Here is a 21714-nt window from a genome sequence, read left to right as displayed (position 1 = left end):
GAAAGGAACAGGAGACTGGGAGAGGCCTGAATGGCCATGGTCCTTACTACTAGCCTTCCAGAAGTTTACAGATGGACAATTCAGAGCTGGCAGGGTTTCTAGGAGAGCATGCTTACAGGCAGATGTGGAGGAGGTGGCACAGGTTATTTCCAAATCTTATGAAAATTCCATGTCACACACCTAAACAAATCCTAGGCTTCACCAGAAGAGAAGCTATTGACTCAAACATTAATTTTCTACCTTGCTCACAAGGCTATCACAAGATAGATACCTTATCAAACACTTCAAATAGACTCTTCATAGGTCTGACATCCTTAAAAAATAGGAAGAGCTTGCTATGCATAAACCCTCTCTGGCAATACTGATTGGCTGCCTTAATGGCCAGGGCTTGGTTCCAACGCTGAGCCCCTACTGCTGGTCACATGTCCCCTAGTTAGGCAGCTGTCTATGTGCTCTGCTGCCCTCACCCTTCTAGCCCACAGCCTGGTGGACACGCCTGGATTTATCACTGGAACAGGAAGCCTACTGCTTACTTCACGAGCAAACTCATCATTCCCTTATGCCGATACCTGTGCTGACTCCCCTGATTCTGATTAAGACAACCACCCCTCTCCTGGTTCAACCCCAACTTTCTCTCCCAGATCCCCCAATTCTGCAGATTCTAGCTCTGCCATGACCCTCACCTCCTCACCCCCAAACTTGTTTTCCATTCTTTCATCCCTATAACCGCCAATCCATTTTAGACCCCCATTAGGGTGGGGTCTCCACTTTTTCTTTTCCAACACTTTGATCTACCTCATGTTTTCCTGGCCCAGTTCATCTTTCCAAAAGATTCCAGTGTCTCTTCTCTACACCAAATTCCCACTGGTCACTGAACTTGGTTAAAAATCCTAAGCCCTTCACAAGGCAGTGAAATTTATGTGACTTCAGACTCTGGTTCTATCTACCACCTACTGTGTGTTACTAAACTACTGAGTTGTCTTCTCATCAGAAAAAAGGGCCAAATAATCATACTAAGTCTTTCTGAAGACTGTTTGAAATAATACGTGTCACGCACTAAGCACAGTACTTGGCAGACATCACTCAGTTATATTTTAGTTGTATTAACCAAAACTCAACTGTAAAATCTTACCTGGATACCTAACATTGTATACTCTCCTGCAGTTACACCACTCTGCCTCGGTTCTTAGGCTAGTTCTTCTTTGCAAAGCATACTTCTAAACTGATGTCTCTCTTCCATCTATAGAAATTCTTCCCACCCTCCAAAGGGCATGGCCAGCATCATCTGCTCCATGAAACCTTTTCCAAAAGCACCCCCACCCCTGGTTTTGTTTCTCTTTTGAACTCCTACCTTACTTTTGTGCCTTCAAGTATGTCATAAATTGCCCACATTTTGAGATTACTCTTTGCAACCTGACCACTAGATGTTAGATCTACATCATGATCAATGACTGAATTTTACTCATCTTTACATTCTGGGGGAAAGCAACTTAAAGATGAGTGGCCATGACAATCGAGCCAGACTGAATATCCTTCCTTAATCTTAGTTAAGAGGGAAAAAGTCCTCTCTGTAAGCATATTGATCTATTTCCAAGGAGCCACTCTCCTTCCCTCTTCACTAGACTTATTTGGGATTACATGTATATTTCAGAACGTTTTAGCTATCCCTTTCCTTTTGAAGTCTCTTTACCATTTTCTTTGACCACAGGAGAGATTATTTCTTTCTTTGAACTGTTTGAAATGTTTGTAGCATACAGAGCTCTGCCCAAAGCATGCTTCTTTGGGGATTTCATCTCCCGGTTCCTGTCACTTTATATCACTGGCCAATTGTGTTTATGGGTCAGAAAGAAATCCACATATCCTCCCTTGCATTATTTTCTCAGTCTTCTTAAAAATTAAATGATCAGCAGAACAAGTCAAGAGTTTATAAGAAGTTAGCAGAATAAAATTTCCAGTGGGTTTTACCAACATGTTTGGCATCCCTTCTAGAGTTGGGCTTCCCTAGTGGCTCAAATGATAAAGAATCTGCCTGCAATGCAGGAGACCCAGGTTCGATACCTGGGTTGGAAGATACCCTGGAGAAGGGAATTACAACTCAATCCAGTATTCTTGCCTGGAGAATTCCATGGACAGAGCAGTCTGGTGGGCTACAGTCCATGAAGCCACAAAGAGTCAGACATGACTGAGTGACTAACACAAATAGTAATAATCTCTGAGGAAAAAGTACCATCCATAACCTGTCTGGCAATCCATAATACTGACCCTACTACAACAAACTTTCTGTGGTTTCTCTGTCCCCATTGCCCTCACCTAGAAATCTACCTTTAGGGCCTGGGTTTCCATAGGCCTGCTTCTTAAAGCAAAATAGTCCCTTCTAGAACCCTATCTTCATCATTAGAAACATCCTAACCTTCCTGGTGAGACAAATTAGATGATCAAATCAAGGCCCAACTTTTAATGTTCACTTTGCTTAGTCCTCAGTGGCTGCATCCTGGCAAACAGCTGCAGGTATGACAACCACCCTGCTTCCTGGTGTTCTTTTAGCGAATTACTGAAGTTCTCTTCCTTGGCCACTGGTCTTCCCTTTGCTATGCCTATTGTTATCTACTCAGTCAGATTTCAATCCTTTTTTTCTTCCCATCAAATTTCAGTTGAACTCTCTTGATCAGGTTAGCCAATCTCTTACCAAACACACACACTGATCCTCACAGATGCCAAAACCTTTCCCTGCACACCAGACCTTGTTTATCAACACTATCAGTGTGACAGCTATTTGCACACTTTCTGCATCCTTTTCCAGCTCATGGTCTATCCTCCTCAAAAAGCAGGAATACCACACATCCCCTAGCAGACCTTCTGTTTCCTACCATGACTTCAAAACACCAAGGATACATTTGTGGTTTCTTTGGACAATGTAGTGTATTTTCTTAAAAACCCTTTTCTTTTGTATTGGAATATAGCCAGTTAACACTGCTGAGATGGTTTCAGGTGCACAGCACAGGGACTCGCTTATACACATACATGTATCCATTCTCCCCCAAGCTCCCCTCCATCCAGGATGCCATATAACATTGAGCAGAGTTCCCTGTGCTATACAGTAGGTTCTTGTTGATTATCCATTTTAAAATATAGCAGTTTGTACCTGTACAGTTTACATTTCTTTTGGCCAAAGAAATGCACAGGGTGATGGTTTGTAGATCTGAAATTTTGGCAGGTTATCATGCATGCAAGGAGAGATAAGAAAGCCTTCCTCAGTGATCAGTGCAAAGAAATAGAGGGAAAAAATAGAATGGGAAAGATTAGAGATCTCTTCAAGAAAATTAGAGATACCAAAGGAACATTTCATGCAAAGATGGACACAATAAAGGACAAAAAATGGTAGGGACCTAACAGAAGCAGAAGATATTAAGAAGAGGTGGCAAGAATACAAAGAACTATACAAAAAAGATCTTCACGACCCAGATAATCACAATGGTGTGATCACCCACCTAGAGCCAGACATCCTGGAATTTGAAGTCAAGTGCGCCTTAGGAAGCATCACTATGAACAAAACTAGTGGAGGTGATGGAATTCCAGTGGAGCTATTTCAAATCCTAAAATATGGTGCTCTGAAAGTGCTGCATTCAATATGGCAGCAAATTTGGAAAATTCAGCAGTGGCCACAGGATTGGAAAAGGTCAGTTTTCATTCCAATCCCAAAGAAAGGCAATGTCAAAGAATGCTCAAATTACCCCACAATTGCACTCATCTCACGGACACGACTGAGAGACCTCACTTTCACATTTCACTTTCCTGCATTGGAGAAGGAAATGGCAACCCACTCCAGTGTTCTTGCCTGGAGAATCCCAGGGACGGGGGAGCCTGGTGGGCTGCCGTTTATGGGGTTGCACAGGGTCGGACACGACTGAAGCAACTTAGCAGCAGCAGCAGCACACACTAGAAAGTAATGCTCGAAATTCTCCAAGCCAGGCTTCAACAGTACATGAACCGTGAACTTCCAGATGTTCAAGCTGGATTTAGAAAAGGCAGAGGAACCAGAGATCAAATTGACAACATCTGTTGGATCATCGAAAAAGCAAGAGAGTTTCAGAAAAAAACATCTATTTCTGCTTTATTGACTACACCAAAGCCTTTGACTGTGTGGATCACAATAAACCGTGGAAAATTCTTAAAGAGATGGGAATACCAGACCACCTGACCTGCCTCTTGAGAAATCTGTATGCAGGTCAGGAAGCAACAGAACTGGACAAGGAAAAACAGACTGGTTCCAAATAGGGAAAGGAGTACGTCAAGGCTGTATATTGTCACCCTGCTTATTTAACTTATATCCAGAATATATCATGAGAAATGCTGGGCTGGATGAAGCACAAGCTGGAATCAAGATTTCTGGGAGAAATATCAATAACCTCAGATATGCAGATGACACTACCCCTATGGCACAAAGCAAAGAACTAAAGAGCCTCTTGATGAAAGTGAAAGAGGAGAGTGAAAAAGTTGGCTTAAAGCTCAACATTCAGAAAACGAAGATCATGGCATCTGATCCCATCACTTCATGGCAAATAGATGGGGAAACAGTGGAAACAGTGACAGACTTTATTTTGGGGGGCTCCAAAATCACTGCAGATTGTGGCTGCAGCCATGAAATTAAAAGACGCCTGCTCCTTGGAAGAAAAGTTATGACCAACCTAGACAGCATATTAGAAGCAGAAACATTGTTTGCCAACAAAGGTCTGTCTAATCAAGGCTATGGTTTTCCAGTAGTCATGTACAGATGTGAGAGTTGGACTAGAAAGAAAGCTGAGTGCCAAAGAATTGATGCTTTTGAACTGTGGTGTTGGAGAAGACTCTTGAGAATCCCTTGGACTGCAAGGAGATCCAACCTGTCCATCCTAAAGAAAATCAGTCCTTAATACTCATTGGAAGGCCTGATACTGAAGCTGAAGCTCCAATAGTTTGGCCACCTGATGTGAAGAACTGACTAATTTGAAAAGACCCTGATGCTGGGAAAGATTGAGGGCAGGATAAGAAGTGGACAACAGAGGATGAGATGGTTGGATGGCATCACTGACTCAATGGACATATGTTTGGGTAAACTCAAGAAGTTGGTGATGGACAGGGAGGCCTGGCGTGCTGCGGTACATAGGGTCGCAAAGAGTTGGACACGACTGAGTGACTGAACTGAACTGATAATGCATGCCTTAGCTTATTGTTCACCAATAAGTCCATTTTACTTCTTTCAATCACAGAACTCTCAAGCTTAGCTGGGCACAAGCTCATCTAATCAGAAGCTACATTTCTAACTTTCCTTGCAGCTTCGTGGCCACCAGAGAGATGTGAGTAGAAGCTATGTTAAAAAGAGCATACCCCTCAACCTTTCCCTATTCCTGAGGGCTGAGAGATGGTGACAACTAGACCCAGAATTGAAAGCCATTATTTGAGGATGGCAATGTCACTGGACCAGCCTAGGAATAACCATAACCTGGACAGTCACAGGAAAGAGAAATAAATTTCAATCTTATTATTTGGGGGTCTCTCCGTTACAGAGGTTTAGTGCAAACAATATAGGCGCTAAGAAGCTAGCATGCCTTACAATCAGGAATCTTGGGTCACCTTTGTACCCCCTCAACAGAAAGTTGCCAACCGTATCTATGATGGTCAGCTTCCTGGGCCCAGAAACAGGAAACCCTGAAACACTGGCAATAAGAATCCTTACTGTTTGATAAAGCAGGAAAGCCACTGTTTCCAAGTTCCCAAAGTATATTGTCTTCTCCTAAAGCAACCCCATATTCTTCAGTAGGCCTTGGGATAGAGATGAATCCTCAAATCACTTCACCTTCTCCAGCAGAACAGCCCCCTGCATGTTGCATTTACCCCCAAACAGTCCTCAGAGCCACTCCAGAACTGAAGACTTAATGTTCTGGGTGGAGAGGGGTGAGTCCACGGGGTAGATGACCATCCCTCCACTCTTGAATGAGAAAATCAGAAACAGGCTGAGTTTCCTTCTCTTTCTGCTATTTAGCCACCCTGACTTGTCCTTCTCTGTCTCTAGAGGAAGAAACACTGATGGATAAAGGTGGGCTAGTAAAGCAAACTATCCTGAAAGACAAGAGGCTGACTGAAAACAGCCAAACTGATGAAAATTCAACTTAATATCTATAAAGTGCCTACCTAGACAGTATATTAAAAAGCAGAGACCTTTACCGACAAAGGTCCATAGAGTCAAAGCCATGGGTTTTCCAATAGTCATGTATGGATGTGAAAGTTAGACCATAAAGAAGGCTAAATGTCAAAGAATTGATGGTTTCCAATTGTGTTGTTGGAGAAGACTCTTGAGTGGCCCTCAGACAGCAAGAACATCAAACCAAACAATCCTAAAGGAAATCAATCCTGAATATTCATTGGAAGGACTGATGCTGAAGCTGAAACTCCAATATTTTGGCCACCTGACAAAGAGCCGACTCATTGGAAAAGACCCTGATGCTGAGCAAGATTGAGGGCAGGAGGAGAAGGGGATGACAGAAGATGAGATGGTTGAATGGCATCACTGACACAACGGATATGAGTTGAGCAAGCTTTGGGAGATAGTAAAGGACAGGGAAATGCTGTGCTGCAGTTCATGGGGTCGCAAAGAGTCGGACTGAGCAACTAAATACCACCACAAAGTGTCCATAGCTCTGCTAACCTCAAACGATGGAAACAAGTGACCTGAAGCTTAATCCAAGGAGGACCCACCCTGGTCAAGGAGATAAGGTATCTGTAGATGAAACGAGTGAGAACACAGTTCAGGGTGGGCTATCTAGGAGGTTTTGTGCACATTCACAGGGAAGAGTTCAGGGAAGCTGATGTTGTGAGCTATTTAAGAGGTGTCCTGAGGGGAGCCTTAGAGATGTGGACAGGACATGACTAGGTAGAAAGGAATGTGGAAGGTGGGAAGGACACCTCCCAGAGGATTTCCCAAGCCTGGCTGCCTGGCAGGATCACCCTAAGGAGCATCTACAGACTACCAAAGCCTGGCCCCACTCCACACCAACTCATCCAGAGGCTCTGGGATGAGGCCCAGGCAAGTTCCCCAGGTGACTCTGATGCAATGTGTGGGCTGGGAACCACTCCCTGATCCTGCATCCAGAAATGACAGAAAGATTTACTCCACAGAACTGCCTTCTTTTATCTTAGCATTTCATTTCATTTCAGTATCTAATGCCAGACCAACATCTACTGCATCTCATTTGTACCAAATTAAAATGCAGAGCAGGATGTGACTTAGCAGTTTAAAGGGTAAGAAGAGAGAGCGCCTCCGAAGGACTTAAATTAACATCTTGTGGTTTGAATTTTATCAGTGGGTGTTGCGAACCTCTCTTAACTGACAACTGCTGGCGGAAGTAGGGTAGATTTTAACAATTGGCAACCACAGACAGCATTTCATTACTGATCTAAAAAGACTACCAGTTGAGTCACTATAAAATGTGAATGTGAATTTTTTAAACTTCTCTCTATCACTCATAAAAGTCTAGTAAAGTCTGTTCAGCAATGTAAACATCAAGTAACAATGACTAATACTCCATCAATGTTACCTGAAAGCTCTCAAAGAACAAGAAACGAAATGCCTAGCAGTTGTGGTCAAGGCGTCAGTTGCACACACTTCAGGGTGTCTGTCCCCCTAACTAAAAATAACCCAAGGGCTGAGATGCTAAGCTTCAAACAAAGTCTATAAAAGGTATTTCCCAAGATATTATGTATACATTTGGGGAGAATTGCTTGGGCAATAGCAAACAATCTCTTGTAAGAGGCCTGAAAGAAAATTTAGCAAATGTAGCTGGGGAGGAAAAGAGATATAGGGAGTTTTGCTCTCCTAGGGGATGGACTACTGCAAGAAAATGAGCATGAGACACTTCTAAACCAGTACAAACTGAAAAACAGTTGTAAGGAGAAACAGAATGAAAATGCAGAGAAAACAGGTTCGTAAAAAATCGAGGTGGTTATTGGCAGACTAAAGCGAAAAAGGTGAGAAAAAGGTAAAGCACCTCTGCTACTAATGTTAACCGTGAAGGTTGTTTCTTCCTCCAGGAGAGTGTGTATATCAGAAGCAATTTGAAGACTGTGTCTAACTTTAGTTTTTTGTAACTAGTACTAAACTCAACATGTGGCAGGCTATTTGTTTATCAGATTGATGCTCAACACTGATAAAAACAAAACAACCCAATTAAAAAATGGGCAGGAGATCTGAACAGACATTGTTCTAAAGTAGCCATGCAGATGGCTAACGGGCCCATGAAAAAATGCTCAACATCATTAATCAGAGAAATGCAAATCAGAACTATAGTGGCATCACCTCACACCTGTCAGAATAGCTGTCATCAAAAAGAACACAAATAAGAAACATTGGTGAGGATGTGGAGAAAAGGGAACCTTCATGCACTGTTGCTCGGAATGTAAATTGGTGCAGCCACTGTGGAAAACAGCATGGAGGTTTCTCAAAAAACTAACTACAGAACTACCGCATCACCCAGCTATTCCACCCCTGGGTATATATCCAAACAAAACAAAACAAGAACACTAATTCAAAAAGATACATGCACCCCAATGTTCATAGCAGCATAATTTACAGTTACCAAGATATGGAAGCAACCTAAGTATCAATCAACAGATGAACTGATGAAGAGGTGATACATACACATACATACACAACAGAATACTACTCAGCTATAAAAAAAGAATGAAATTTTGCCATTTGCAACAACATGGACGGACTTGGAGGGTATTATGCTAAGTGAAACAAGTCAGACAGAGAAAGATAAATACTGAGTGGCATCATTTATATGTAGAATCTAAAAAATAAAACCAGTGAATATAAGACAAAATAAACAGACTCGCAAATATAGAGAACTAGTGCTTACCAGTGAGGAGAGGGAAGAAGGGAGAGGAATGATGGGGGTAGGATATTAAGAGGTATAAACTACTATGTGCAAAATAAATAAGATACAAGGATAAAATGCACAATGGAGAATATGGCCAATATTTTATAACAACTGTAAAAGAAACATAACCTTTAAAACTGTGAGTCTCTATATTGTACACCTGAAACTTAAATAATATTGCACAGCAACTACACCTCAATAAATAAATATAAAAACAAATAAAAGCAAAACCTGTGTCCCCTTCCCCTTGCTTCTAGAAGATTTTATCTCAGAGATAGGCAAAGAAACATTCTAAAGCATCCATTTATCACACTGAAAAAATTCTGTAGAAAGGTGTATCCTAATTGTTTAGGAGTTTACATCTAGTGAGAATGTAAAGAAAGAGTAATAATAGAAAGTACAAATAAGAAAATCTAAGTCAGAAGTGAGATGTAAAGTATCAAAACTCCAGCTGGATTCCATCTAGTTAATTTTTGAAATAATTTTCAGCAACCAGGACCCTGCTCTTCACTTGATTCCTCTACATTGTGCATTCATTGTAGATATCAGTTGAACCAGGGGTTTAGCACACTGAAGCTGTTTCAATGCATCGTTTTGCATTAAGACAGCATCTATCATCAAAGAAGTCACTGCTGCTGCTGCCAAGTCGCTTCAGTCGCATCTGACTCTGTGCGACCCCATAGTCGGCAGCCCACCAGGCTCCCCGTCCCTGGGATTCTCCAGGCAAGAACACTGGAGTGGGTTGCCATTTCCTTCTCCAATGCATGAAAGTAAAAAGTGAAAGTGAAGTTGCTCAGTCGTATCCGACTCCTAGCGACCCCAAGGACTGCAGCCTACCAGGCCTCTCCATCCATGGGATTTTCCAGGCAAGAGTACTGGAGTGGGTTGCCACTGCCTTCTCCGAAAGAAGTCACAGTACTATGCAAATGGAAACTCCCCCACCTCACACCCAAAGGCAGAACAGCCCCAGCGCTCAACAATGACAATCATACCTCCTGAAAATGAGGCAAGCCCCAGATCTCAGCTTATCAATGGCTTAAAAGAAGCTGATGCCAATTCTGAATCATTATTACTGAGTGAGGAAGATGTGTTCTTTAAAGACAACAGCACCAAGATGAATCTCATCCCAAAGCTTGTCTTACAAAATAACACTGACATTTCTCTATCCATTGGTAGGGTCTGTTTCCTTCTCTTGAACCTGAGTAGACTTGTGACCATAGCTGAAGCAATGCTTTCTGACTTCCAAGGCTCTGTTAGAAATGATAATATAGCTTTCAGTTGATGCTGTCAGGATTCTCACCCTTCAACTTAGCCATCATGATATGAGGACAGCAATGTGGAGAGAACACATGGAGGGGCTCATCTGTAAAAGCTGAGACCATTCCATCAGCGGAGAGCATCAATGCCCAGACATGCGAATGAGCAAGCCTTCCAATATCAACCTCTGTGCAGTCCCAGAGGACACTGAGGAGAGCAGAGTCCAGCAGTCCCCACAGAGTCCTGTTTTAATTGCAGATTTGAGGGCTAAGTAAACCTCATTATCTGAGCCTACCAAGTTTTAGGGCCGTTTGTTATACAGCATTAGGTAACTGAAACACTAGGCAGAAACTCTTGGCCCATCTTCAGGCTAGTCAGGTGGGAAGCATGAGAACACAGGGTCAGAAAGACCAAGTTCAATCAGCAGAAACGACCTACAGCCTCCGCCTACCAGAGCATCCCACTCCCGTCACGTAGGTCAGATTTGGAAGAGGGCTCCTTGGTCAGCAAACCCAGACTTCACTCAGAAAGTCACTTATACAAAGCACACGATAGAGTTTATGGGCCAATTAGCTGATCCAGGGAGGTATGTGTCTGATACTGAGGAAGAGCCCAGAAATGGAACACTGAAAATCCCATTTGTAAATGGCCACAAACCCCTTCAGAACTCTTTAAATACATCTTTTAACACAGACCTCAAAACCCCCACTTACCACTTGGCATTTCTCTTCAATAGCTTAAGCAGTGGTTGGGAACGAGTTTTCAACTGGCAACTGAGCCACAAAGAAATTATCTTACTAAGGTCACGGGGTCAGTCGTTGTGGGTACAAGTAGGATAGAACCCAGGACTGTACATCAAGAACATCCATTCAGGAGGGGAAGAGGGAATTAAAGTAAAAGTCCTAAGTATTTAAATATTTCTAAAGAGCAGTTTTATTGTTAAAGAGTCAAAATCTCCAGCACCATAGATCCTTTAGAAAGAACACTGACAAAGTCTTGGACCAGAGTCCAGGAGTCTTGACCAGTCTTGGCCAGAGTCTGGTTGATTCCGCAGTGCAAAGATCTAGTCTCAATCATACACAGGATTCCTCGGACGCTATCTGGTGCCCAGAAACCAGAGGATGCCAGCAAGGCAGTAAGAAGAACCGAGTTTCATCACCTGAGTTGGAGCAGAAGAATGACTGAAAGCAGAGGGAGGGAGGGAGAAAAGACAGGAGAGCAGTCATTAAGGCTGTAATGAACACTGAATGATTGTGAAATAGAAGCTCAGCATCTGAACCAGCCAGCCAACAGAACTTGGGGTGCTGTCTGACATCACAGCCTCTAGTCCAATGTGGGCACTGAATTAAGTGCAACTAAGAAACTCAATTTTAAATCTTAATAAACTAAACAATTTAAATTTCCATAGCCACGTTGGCTGGTAGCTGCCATGTTAGACCAATGCAGCTTTAGACCACACCATTCTAACCCTCTTATTTTCTCCCTCCTTTCCATTAGCACAAAGTGAGAATACCCTGGGATATTCCGGCCTCCCGAAACCTTCCAGGTGCGTTCTCCCTCCAACCAGCTCTGAAAAAAATCAGTGGCTGGTAGACAGCTGAGTCATCACAGGCCAGGTGTCCAACACTTAAATGTATTAAGTCATCTGGGAAATTTTCTTCCCCACTCCTTCCACTGTTGGAGACAATGAATTATAGAATGAAAGAGGCTATTCGTTTTCTACATGAGGTCAGCAGGGATTTTTAAGTAATAAGCCCAGCTGCAACTTCCAGGTACTTCAAACTGTCTCAGTGCAGAGATTAGTTCCTTCAACTCACACAGCTTCCATGGAAAACCATTAGGAGCGTTACAAAAAGATGTGTGAAGTTCATGTGTCTCTTAGGAAGGGCTTATAATGGCAGTTCAGTTTAAAGACAAGAGTCTGTGACATGAGGCAAAAGATCATGTTTCAAAACAGAAGAAAAAAGAATTATCAGTTCAAACAATTATCAGATGTCAGTTTGTTTGGCATCTGATATTTACCATTGTCTACTGTCTTCAGATGGAAAAAAAAACCTCCATCGCAGGCCAGCAAAGTACCTTTTCACAGAGTGAGGAGGGAGGGGAGAAGCCTTTTACTTTTAAGAGGATTCCATACAATTTTGCAAAGTCCTAGAAACAGCTCCACAGAGCTGCCCAGTAGTAACGTTTTGGCCTGGGGGAAAACTGTTTCTTTAGCGAGGAAATGAGAAATTCACTAAGAAAACAGCTAATTTCCCAACATTGAAAAGTTCCCATAATTCAATATTCAATTACCAACTCAAACTTATTGCCCAATATAATTCTACCATTTCAGGCAAACAGTCTTAAAAGTCCCCCATTAAAACAGGCATTCTCATAAATCACTCCTGTGTGCTAAGTCGCTTCAGTCGTGTCTGACTCTTTGCAAGCCTATGGACTGTAGTCCCGCCAAGACTCTCTGTCCATGGGATTCTCCAGACAATGAGTGTAGCCTCTGTAGGAGACAATTTAACAATAGAAAAGTTGTCTTTCAAAAATAAAGGCAACATGGAACAATTCCCAAAGATAAAACAACTTAGGAAATAGGGCTTCAAAAAGCCTTTTCCAAAATAAACTTAACGATGATGAACCGCACCAAACAAATTATCAAGAATGATAAAACCATGGGAAAAAAAGAGCAATGGTTACTCGTATATTGATCGGATTAAATAAGTGGGGGAATACACAGGGGAGGTAGAGCTACTAAGGGTTAAAAGTATTTGTTGTTGTTTAGTCGCTAAGTCATATCCCACTCTTTTATGACATCATGGACATAGCCCACCAGACTTCTCTTGTCCATGGGGTTCTCCAGGCAAGAATACTGGAATGAGTTGCCATTTCCTTCTCCAGGGGATCTTCCTGGAGCAGGGATCAAACCCACAGCTCCTGCATTTGCAGGCAGATTTTTTTTTTACCACTGAGCCACGAGGGAAGCATACGTTACAAAAAATAAATTCTAACAAAATGAAAATAAAACAAATGACCAACATTTGACATCAGGGGAGAACTGCTGGGCCAAAGAATTGGGCTGTTTTCTATATACATTGTCTTAGCTCACCCAACCCATTCTCACTCCCAGACAGATATCTCTCTTCTGACTAAGGGAATTAATCCTCTTGGGATAAAAAATTACTCTTCAGCAGCCTGGTTATTTGTTTGCCTTTTGTTAAATTGAAGTAAAATAAAATATTCTATTTACTTTTAAAACCATGTTTAACCTGAGCTCAGTCTTATACAATTATTTCTCCCCATCGTTTATCCCTCCCTCCATCATCTCTCTCACTTTACACACCAGCCAAGCCTGAAATTAATGCTAACACTGGTTAGTTTCTGGTTGAGATTTTGGGGAAATATTTTAACTTTTCCTTTGAACTTTTTTTGTTTTGTTTTGTTTTGCTTGCTTTTTAAAAATAAGAAACACATGTAACTGAAGTAAATATAAAACAGCAATTACTTTACTGATTTGATACCAGACCACCTGACCTGCATCCTGAGAAATATGTATGCAGGTCAAGAACCAACAGTTAGAACTGGACATGGAACAGACTGGTTCCAAATAGGGAAAGGAGTACGTCAAGGCTGTATATTGTCACCCTGCTTATTTAACTTATATGCAGCGTACATCATGTGAAATGCCAGGCTGGATGAAGCACAAGCTGGAATCAAGGTTGCTGGGAAAAATATCAATAACCTCAGATATGCAGATGACACTACCCCTATGGCAGAAAGTGAAGAACTAAAGAACCTCTTGAAAGTGAAAGAGGAGAGTGAAAAAGTTGGCTTAAAGCTCAACATTCAGAAAACGAAGATCATGGCATCTGATCCCATCATTTAATGGCAAATAGAAGGGGGAATAATGGATATAGTGACAGATTTTATTTTGGGGGGCTCCAAAATCACTGCAGATGGTGACTGTAGCCATGAAATTAAAAGACACTTGCTCCTTGGAAGAAAAGTTATGACCAACCTAGACAGCATATTAAAAAGCAGAGACATTGTTTGCCAACAAAAGTCCTTCTAGTCAAAGCTATGGCTTTTCCAGTAGTCATGTATGGATGTGAGAGTTGGACTGTGAAGAAGGCTGAGTGCCAAAGAATTGATGCTTTTGAACTGTGGTGTTGGAGAAGACTCTTAAGAGTCCCTCGGACTGCAAGGAGATCCAACCAGTCCATCCTAAGGAAATCAGTCCTGAATATTCATTAGAAGGACTGATGCTGAAGCTGAAACTCCAATACTTTGGCCACCTGATGTGAAGAACTGATTCATTTGAAAAGACCCTGATGCTGGGAAAGATTGAAGGCGGGAGAAGGGGATGACAGAGAATGAGATGTCTGGATGGCATCACCGACTTGATGGACATGAGTTTGAGTAACCTCCGGGAGCTGGTGATGGACAGGAAGCCTGGCGTGCTGCAGTCCATAGGGTCACAAAAAGTTGGACACAACTGAGAGACTGAACTAAACTGAATGGTTCATTTTCCTAAAATGGTCACCTGACCTGTGCTTCTCTTATATCCCCAACAACCCCCAACCTCAGATTCTGACTCAATATGCTCACTAGCCCTCTTCATTCTCTGGTTGTGCCTCAGTTTTTGGAGAAACATGCTTCAACATGAGAGAACTGTCCTATGTCATACCTCCCATAGTCATCAGGAAAAGTGCAGGCCTCCCAAGAATGTGGGAAAATGTAGATAAGTAAAAATCGCAGGGCTTGGGTCTTTTAACTAGAGGTGTGAATGGAAACTATTGACACTGGGAATTCCATCTATGCTGTTGTTACACAACAGGGATGGCACACCAACACACACAATTTGGATTTACTGGAAGTGAACTTATCTATACCACAAAGACTTCTTCCAATACTAGGTATCTATTTATGTGTCCCTCCCACTTCTCTCTTCCTGTCTTTCTATTACTCTCATTCTCACACTCTCCGCCCCTTTCTCCTATCACCCTTCCTCTGGTTAAGAGAAACCCTCCTTCTCTTTAAAGGAAAGTCAAATAAACAAACCCTATTAGATGACCTGGCTTCCCAGGTGGTGCTAGTGGTGAAGAATCCACCTGCCAATGCAGGAGACACAAAGCAGGTTTGATCCCTGGGTTGGGAAGATCCCCTGCAGTAAGAAATGGCAACCTGCTCCAGTATTCTTGCCTGGAGAATTCCAAGGACAGAGGAGCCCAGTGGGCTACAGTCCATGGGTCGCAAAGAGTCAGACATGACTGAGCACACATACGCACACACATTTAGATGACCTGGAAGAAGAAAGAAGGTGGGTGTTTGGGTTGAGGGAAGGAAGATGGAAGAACCATTAGAATACGGCATAGCTACATCTGTATACGTAATTGCATACAGTCCGTTCCACCACACAACTCTAAAAATGCATTCCAGGTATGACAAGCTTATCTGACAACTCAGAACTGGGTAGCTGTTCATGTTTTTGTTTATTCCATGGCAGAAGTCAGCGGTCTTGCTTGGTGTGGGTCCCTGTTCCCCTGCCTCTTCCTGTCCTCTATCTTTTAAAAACTGGATCAGAGCAAAAGCTGCAGAAATCAAATTTTACCCATTCAACAGATCATGGATTATTAGGTACCACATAGACCAACCTAAACAAGTAAGTAAGTAAGTGAAGTCGCTCAGTCATGTCCAACTCTTTGCGACCCCGTGGACTGTAGCATACTAGGCTCCTCTGTCCATGGGATTTTCCAGGCAATAGTACTGGAGTGGATTGCCATTTCCTTCTCCAGTGGATCTTCTTGACCCAGGGATCAAACCCGGGTATCCCGCATTGTAGACAGACGCTTTACCGTCTGAGCCACCAGGGAAGTCCAAGGAAATGGCAACCCACTCCAGTATTCTTTCCTGGAAAATCCCATTGACAGAGGAGCCTGGCGGGCTATAATCCACGGGGTCACAAAGAGTCAACATGGCTGAGTGACTGGGCACACAAACAAGTAACATGTTAAAAAAAAAATCAGATCCTGGAAGGTAGGGTATTTTATAAGTTAACTGTACATACATGCAATTTTCAGGAGTTTGATTTTAACTTCTAATTTAAGCTCTCACTTTTTTGATAAGTGAGACGACATAGTTTCTATGTAATATACCAGTAGACATGACCCATCCTAGAAACAGCTCAAAAAGACTAAGAAATCAAATTTCACGACTGAAAAATAAAGGTGATATCCTGGATCATAATTATTCAAAATGTGCTCTGCCAAATAACACTTTCATAGGGCTGTCTGTCGGGGGATAAAATGAGTTCCCACAGACCAGTCACCTTGGTAAACACTGCTCCTATATTCCCTCTTGAAGACATATTGGCACATTAAGGGTTTCTGAGAGATTCTGCACTTAAGCAAACAACAACAAAAGCAAATCTGTTAACTATGTCCCACAACCCATTCCAAATCTTTCTGACCTCAGAATCTCCTTTTTGAGGTAATCCTTCAACATTCCTTCAGCTAACGACCAACTTTAAAGCTCAATCATCCTGTGAAATGGTGAATGAACTCTTACCTTTAAAGGCTGGTATATCTGTCAAGGAGATAACAGCCTAATGGGCACAGGAACCATTTCTGGCTTATGAATCAGGCTTGTAGCAGCCAACACTAACACTTGGATACCTTTTGCTTAGTTTCATGTCTAGATTGGACAGGCCTAGAGAAACATGAGCAACCATGACCATCACATAAAACCACAAGCAACGTTCAGAGACTGGGCTCATGCTTCCCTATTTGACCCCATCTTCCCTAAAAGCCCTCCCTGGGTCTCTCATTATCACATCTCTCTCCCCAAACCCAGCTTCCCCACACCCCTTCCTCCTTGCTTTCCACAGTCTACTACTTAGGCTCCATCCTTCCCATTTCAGTCTGAAATTACCCTCAAGAGAAAACATCTGAATAGGATGTCCAACATCATTTGGAAGAGAGAAGTACCACTCCAGGGAGTGACATTCTCAGTTAACTGGACAAAGTGCTCAAAAAAATCTTGGGGAAACTATCTCAGAAATTAAATACTCATGCAACTGTTGTGCAGGACTGCCTTAACATGTATCTCCAAGCAATGTGCACTAAATCTACCCAAGTACACAAGAAACGGGATCCATACTTAGCATTTCTATAACAAGTGTTAAGTAAACATATAGATAAATGGAATAGAATTGAGAATGCAGAACTTAAACTCTCACATTTATGGTCAATTCATTTTGACAAAGGTACCAAGACAATTCAATAGGGAAAAAATAGTCTTTTCAACAAATGGTACTGGGGAAAGGAGATATTCACATGCAAAAGGAGGAAGTTGGACCCTTGCTTCATACCACATACAAAAATTCACTCAAAATGAACCAAAGTCTTAAATGTAAGAGTTAAGACTATAAAACTTTTGAAAGGAAACACAGGGGTAAATTTTCCTGACCTTGGGTTAGATCATGGTCTCTTACATATGACGTCTAAAGCAAAAGCAAAAAAGAAAAAAAAAGTAAGTTGGACTTTAAAAGGTAAACTTTTATACTTCAAAGGATAAAATAAATAAAATAAAAAGACAGCCCAAGAATAGGAGAAAACACTTGCAATCATATAGTTGATATGAGCCTATTATTTAGAATATAGAAATAATTCTTACTACTCAATGAAAAAATAACTGAATATTTTAAGTGGGCAAAGAATTTGAAAAGATATTTCTCCAAGGAAGAAATACAAATGGTCAATAAGCAAAAGATGCTTAACATCATTAACCCTGAAAGAAATGCAAATTAAAACTACCAAAAAAAAAAAAATCTCTTCATACTCCCTCGTGCTCATTCTAGGTCACTTCAGTCGTGTCCAGCTGTTTGCAATCCCATGGATTGTAGCCTACCAGGCTCCTCTGTCCATGGGATTCTCTAGGCAAGAATACTGGAGTGAGTTGCTGTGCCCTCCTCCAGGGGATCTTCCTGGCCCAGGGATTGAACCCAAGTCTCTTATATCTTCTGCATTGGCAGCCAAATTCTTTACCACTAGGGCCACCTAGGAAGCCCCTCATACTCCCTAGGATGGTCATAATAATAATAATAAAGAAGAAGCAAACAAAAAGGCAGACAATTACAAGAGTTAGAAAGGATATCGAGAAACTGGAACTCAGACTCTTTGGTGGCAATGTATACTTTGAAAAACAGTCTGCCAGTTCCTCAAAACTTAGATACCATATAAGGCAGCAGTATCAGTCTTAGGTATATACTCAAGAAACCTGAAGATGTATATCCACACAGAAAACTTGCACAAGAATATTCATAGCAGCATAATTCATAATAATTAAAAATTAGAAAAACACAAATGTTTATCAACTGATAAATGGATAAATAAAAAGTAAAATATCTATATGCTATGTATGAATTGATAGACTGTATAGTCCCAAACTCATATATTGACGCCTAATCCCCAGTGTGATGGGATCTGCAGATGAGGCCATGGGGACGTAATTAAGTCATGAGGGTGGAGCCCCACCAGTGGGATTGGTGGCCTGAGGCTTGTTTCCTGTCTCCACGCTCAGCCATAAGAGGACACAACAAGAAGATAGCCATCTAAAACAAAGACGTGATCTCTCACCAGACAGCAGGTCTGCAGGTACCAGGTCCTCGGACTTTCCAGCCTCTAGAACTGTAAGAAATTAATGTTTGTTGTTTAAGCCATCCAGTCAATGGTTATCAGTCATAGCAGCTTAGACTAAGATACCAGAGCATGAAATATTATTCAGCTACAAAAAGGAAAGAAACACTGAGTCATGCTACAATGTGGGTGAACCTTGACAACGTTATGCTAAGTGAAGGAAGTCAGATAAAAAAAGGCTACATATTATACGACTCCATTTACATGAAATGCCCAGAATAAGCAAATTTATGAAGACAGTTAAGTAGACTAGTTGCCAGGGCTTGGGATTTCTTTTGGGGGTAATGGAAATACTCTAGAATAAGATGGGTTGTGATGGTTGCACAATTTTGTGAGTATACTAAAAATACATCTCTGTCATATATAGATTCCACATTTAAGTGGCATCATATGATATTTGTCTTTGTCTGGCTTACTTCACTTAGTATGATAAACTTATATAGTCTAAAAGGGTGAATTTTGTGGCACTGAATAATATATCAATAAAAACAATCTTACCCTCCTAAAAATAATCTTTGAATCAAACAGAATCAGATATGCAGTTATCCATCTTCTCCCTCAAAAACCACTGGCACTGAGGTCAATCTACTTTTGCTGAATCTTATATGTAACACTGGAATCTAGTCCTAAGATTCAAAAAAGAAAGAACTATGCTGTGCGCTAAAAGATGAATAAACTCCAATAAGAAAGTTTTGAGAACTTCACTATGAGTAATTTCAAATACCATACTCGGAAAACAAATGAACAAAATATCAAGATGTAAGTCCATAACTTCAGATCAGTCTCTATAAAGCCTTCTGAATCCATATGTTCTAGTTGTTGTTTAGCCCTCAATCATGTCTGACTCTTTAGCGACCCCAGGGACTGTACCCCTTCAAGGTCCTCTGTCCATGGGATTTCCCAGGCAAGAATACAGGAGTGGGTTGTCATTTCATTCTCCAGGGAATCTTCCTCACCCAGGGGTCAAACCCGCATCTCCTGCATTGCAGGTGGATTCTTTACTACTGAGCCACCAGGGAAGCCCCATATACTCTAGTGATCTCATGGAAAGAATGAATAGCAAAAGTCACAGGTTAAAATCAACTTCAACATGTGGAAATATGTTGAAGTTTATTTTAAATCAACTTGACCAATATAAATTAGGTCAAGACTTGTCAATCCTGGCAACCACATTAGTCATCCACGAACTCACAAATAGATCATTTGAGAGGTTTTTGACAATCATATCCAGAAATGAAACATAGGTCTTCCAAGATCTCAAAGGCTTTCTTCTATCATGGTAGGCAGTACTGGCTTAGGTCACTGAAGGCCTGTTTACAAGCAATCAGGGGTCTAATTAAAACCCTTACAGAATAACTAAAAAGCCAAATCTGGATATGATGTTAAAACGATCTTCAAGCTCCAAAGCAGGAGGTTGACCTTTGATCTGTATGCCTGCCTTACATTTAGCAATGACTCAGGCCCACATTTTTTTTTAAAGTTATGACGTCTCTAATTCTCAGAAATACCACCATGTAGGTTAAAACAGACACGCACATGTACTCACATATTCACACAGACCAACCCATCACAAGCCAAAAGAACCACCCAAGGAAATGAAAAGCCTAAAATTCATTGTCTACAGTCAAAAGAGCAAGATAAACAGAACAAGCATAGATAATTCCAACTTTTGAGAGGTGATATCCCCCAAAGGTAGTTATAAATCAGCTGTTTGAAACTCTAAATACATTTTCTCATAGAAATCTATTAGTGTGTGGTCACATACCCAGGTGAGACCAGGGAGACCAATGCAATGCATGTGAAGCAGAGAGTTGATAGGGTTATATAGAGTTATATAGAGTTGATAGTTTTTAGAGGGGGAAAACATCTTCCAAGTTCAATTCCAAAATGTAGCTCAATAGTGGTAGCACCCCAGCTGCAGCATGGAGAAATAGGTGTATACTCTCTGGTCCTGTCCTTCCCCAGATATCCTAAACTGGTGAACAAACAGGCCCTGGGCCACAGTGAGAGGCCCACCCCAATCCCATACAAACATATGAATACTTCACAGGGGATCTCTATGGCTTGTGAGGGCCTGTGGATTTTTGCTGCTCTCCAGAAATGTCAGTTTCAGTAAATGTCTGCTTATCCAGAAGTGAAGGCAAATAAGAGTTCTCATTACAGAATTTAAAAGGCTTTTTTGTTGAAATACAGCATTCACATGTGTGTGTGAGTTGCTCGGTCATGTCCGACTCTTTGCAACCCCATGGACTGTAGCCCACCAGGCTCCTCTGTCTGTGGAATTCTTCAGGAAAGAATACTGGAGTGGATAGTCATTCCCTTGTTCAGGGGATCTTCCCAACCCAGGGATCAAACCTGGGTCTCCTGCACTGCAGGCAGATTCTTTAGTGTCTGAGCGACCAAGAAGGTCAAATAGATGGATTTTTTTTTTAAATATATTTTATAGGGTAGACACATGAAAAGTCATGATTTTCAGCAACTTCTCAATGTCTCTTGTGATCAATATAAATTATGTTTTTCATCACCCTTGTCTCCAACCCCCATGACAGAGGCTGTACATAGTGAGCACCTCAAAGACATATGTGGGATCTCTGTTCCTTTAATACCATTAGTACTGGGAATGTAATTTATTTTAAAAAATACCTCAGAATAACTCACATACACTATGATAGTGATCTTGAGCAATCTTCCTGTTTGTGCCTCAGTTTCCTCACCCAAGGAATTTTGTGGCTGAGTAACTGGGGTGGGAGGGAAATTAACTTTTCAGTGGATATCTTGGTGCCTTTGGGATGTGGTTTCACAAACACATATCACTCATTAAACAACCAAAGAAACAGAACGCATTGTATGATTCATCA

At 41.5% G+C, this 21714-nt stretch overlaps 1 protein-coding gene across 3 annotated transcripts in view; it reads right to left on the bottom strand.

Moving 5' to 3' along the window:
* The window catches only part of OSBPL3 (oxysterol binding protein like 3), a 199532-nt gene that overhangs the window by 114307 nt on the left and 63511 nt on the right, over positions 1-21714 (bottom strand). For 2 of the 3 annotated variants that reach the window (XM_061414324.1, XM_061414326.1), the window contains exon 2: positions 18797-18847. The exons of the other annotated variant lie outside the window; for it this stretch is intronic. The gene's annotated coding sequence lies outside the window, so the exon portion shown is untranslated. The remainder of the gene's footprint in view (positions 1-18796; positions 18848-21714) is intronic. 3 annotated transcript variants of the gene reach the window in all.

The sequence above is a fragment of the Bos javanicus genome, chromosome 4 (assembly GCF_032452875.1).
Source record: "Bos javanicus breed banteng chromosome 4, ARS-OSU_banteng_1.0, whole genome shotgun sequence".
Taxonomy (NCBI): domain Eukaryota; kingdom Metazoa; phylum Chordata; class Mammalia; order Artiodactyla; family Bovidae; genus Bos; species Bos javanicus.
The sequence above is the reverse complement of the archived record's forward strand: the minus strand, read 5'-3'. Positions and strand labels throughout refer to the sequence as shown.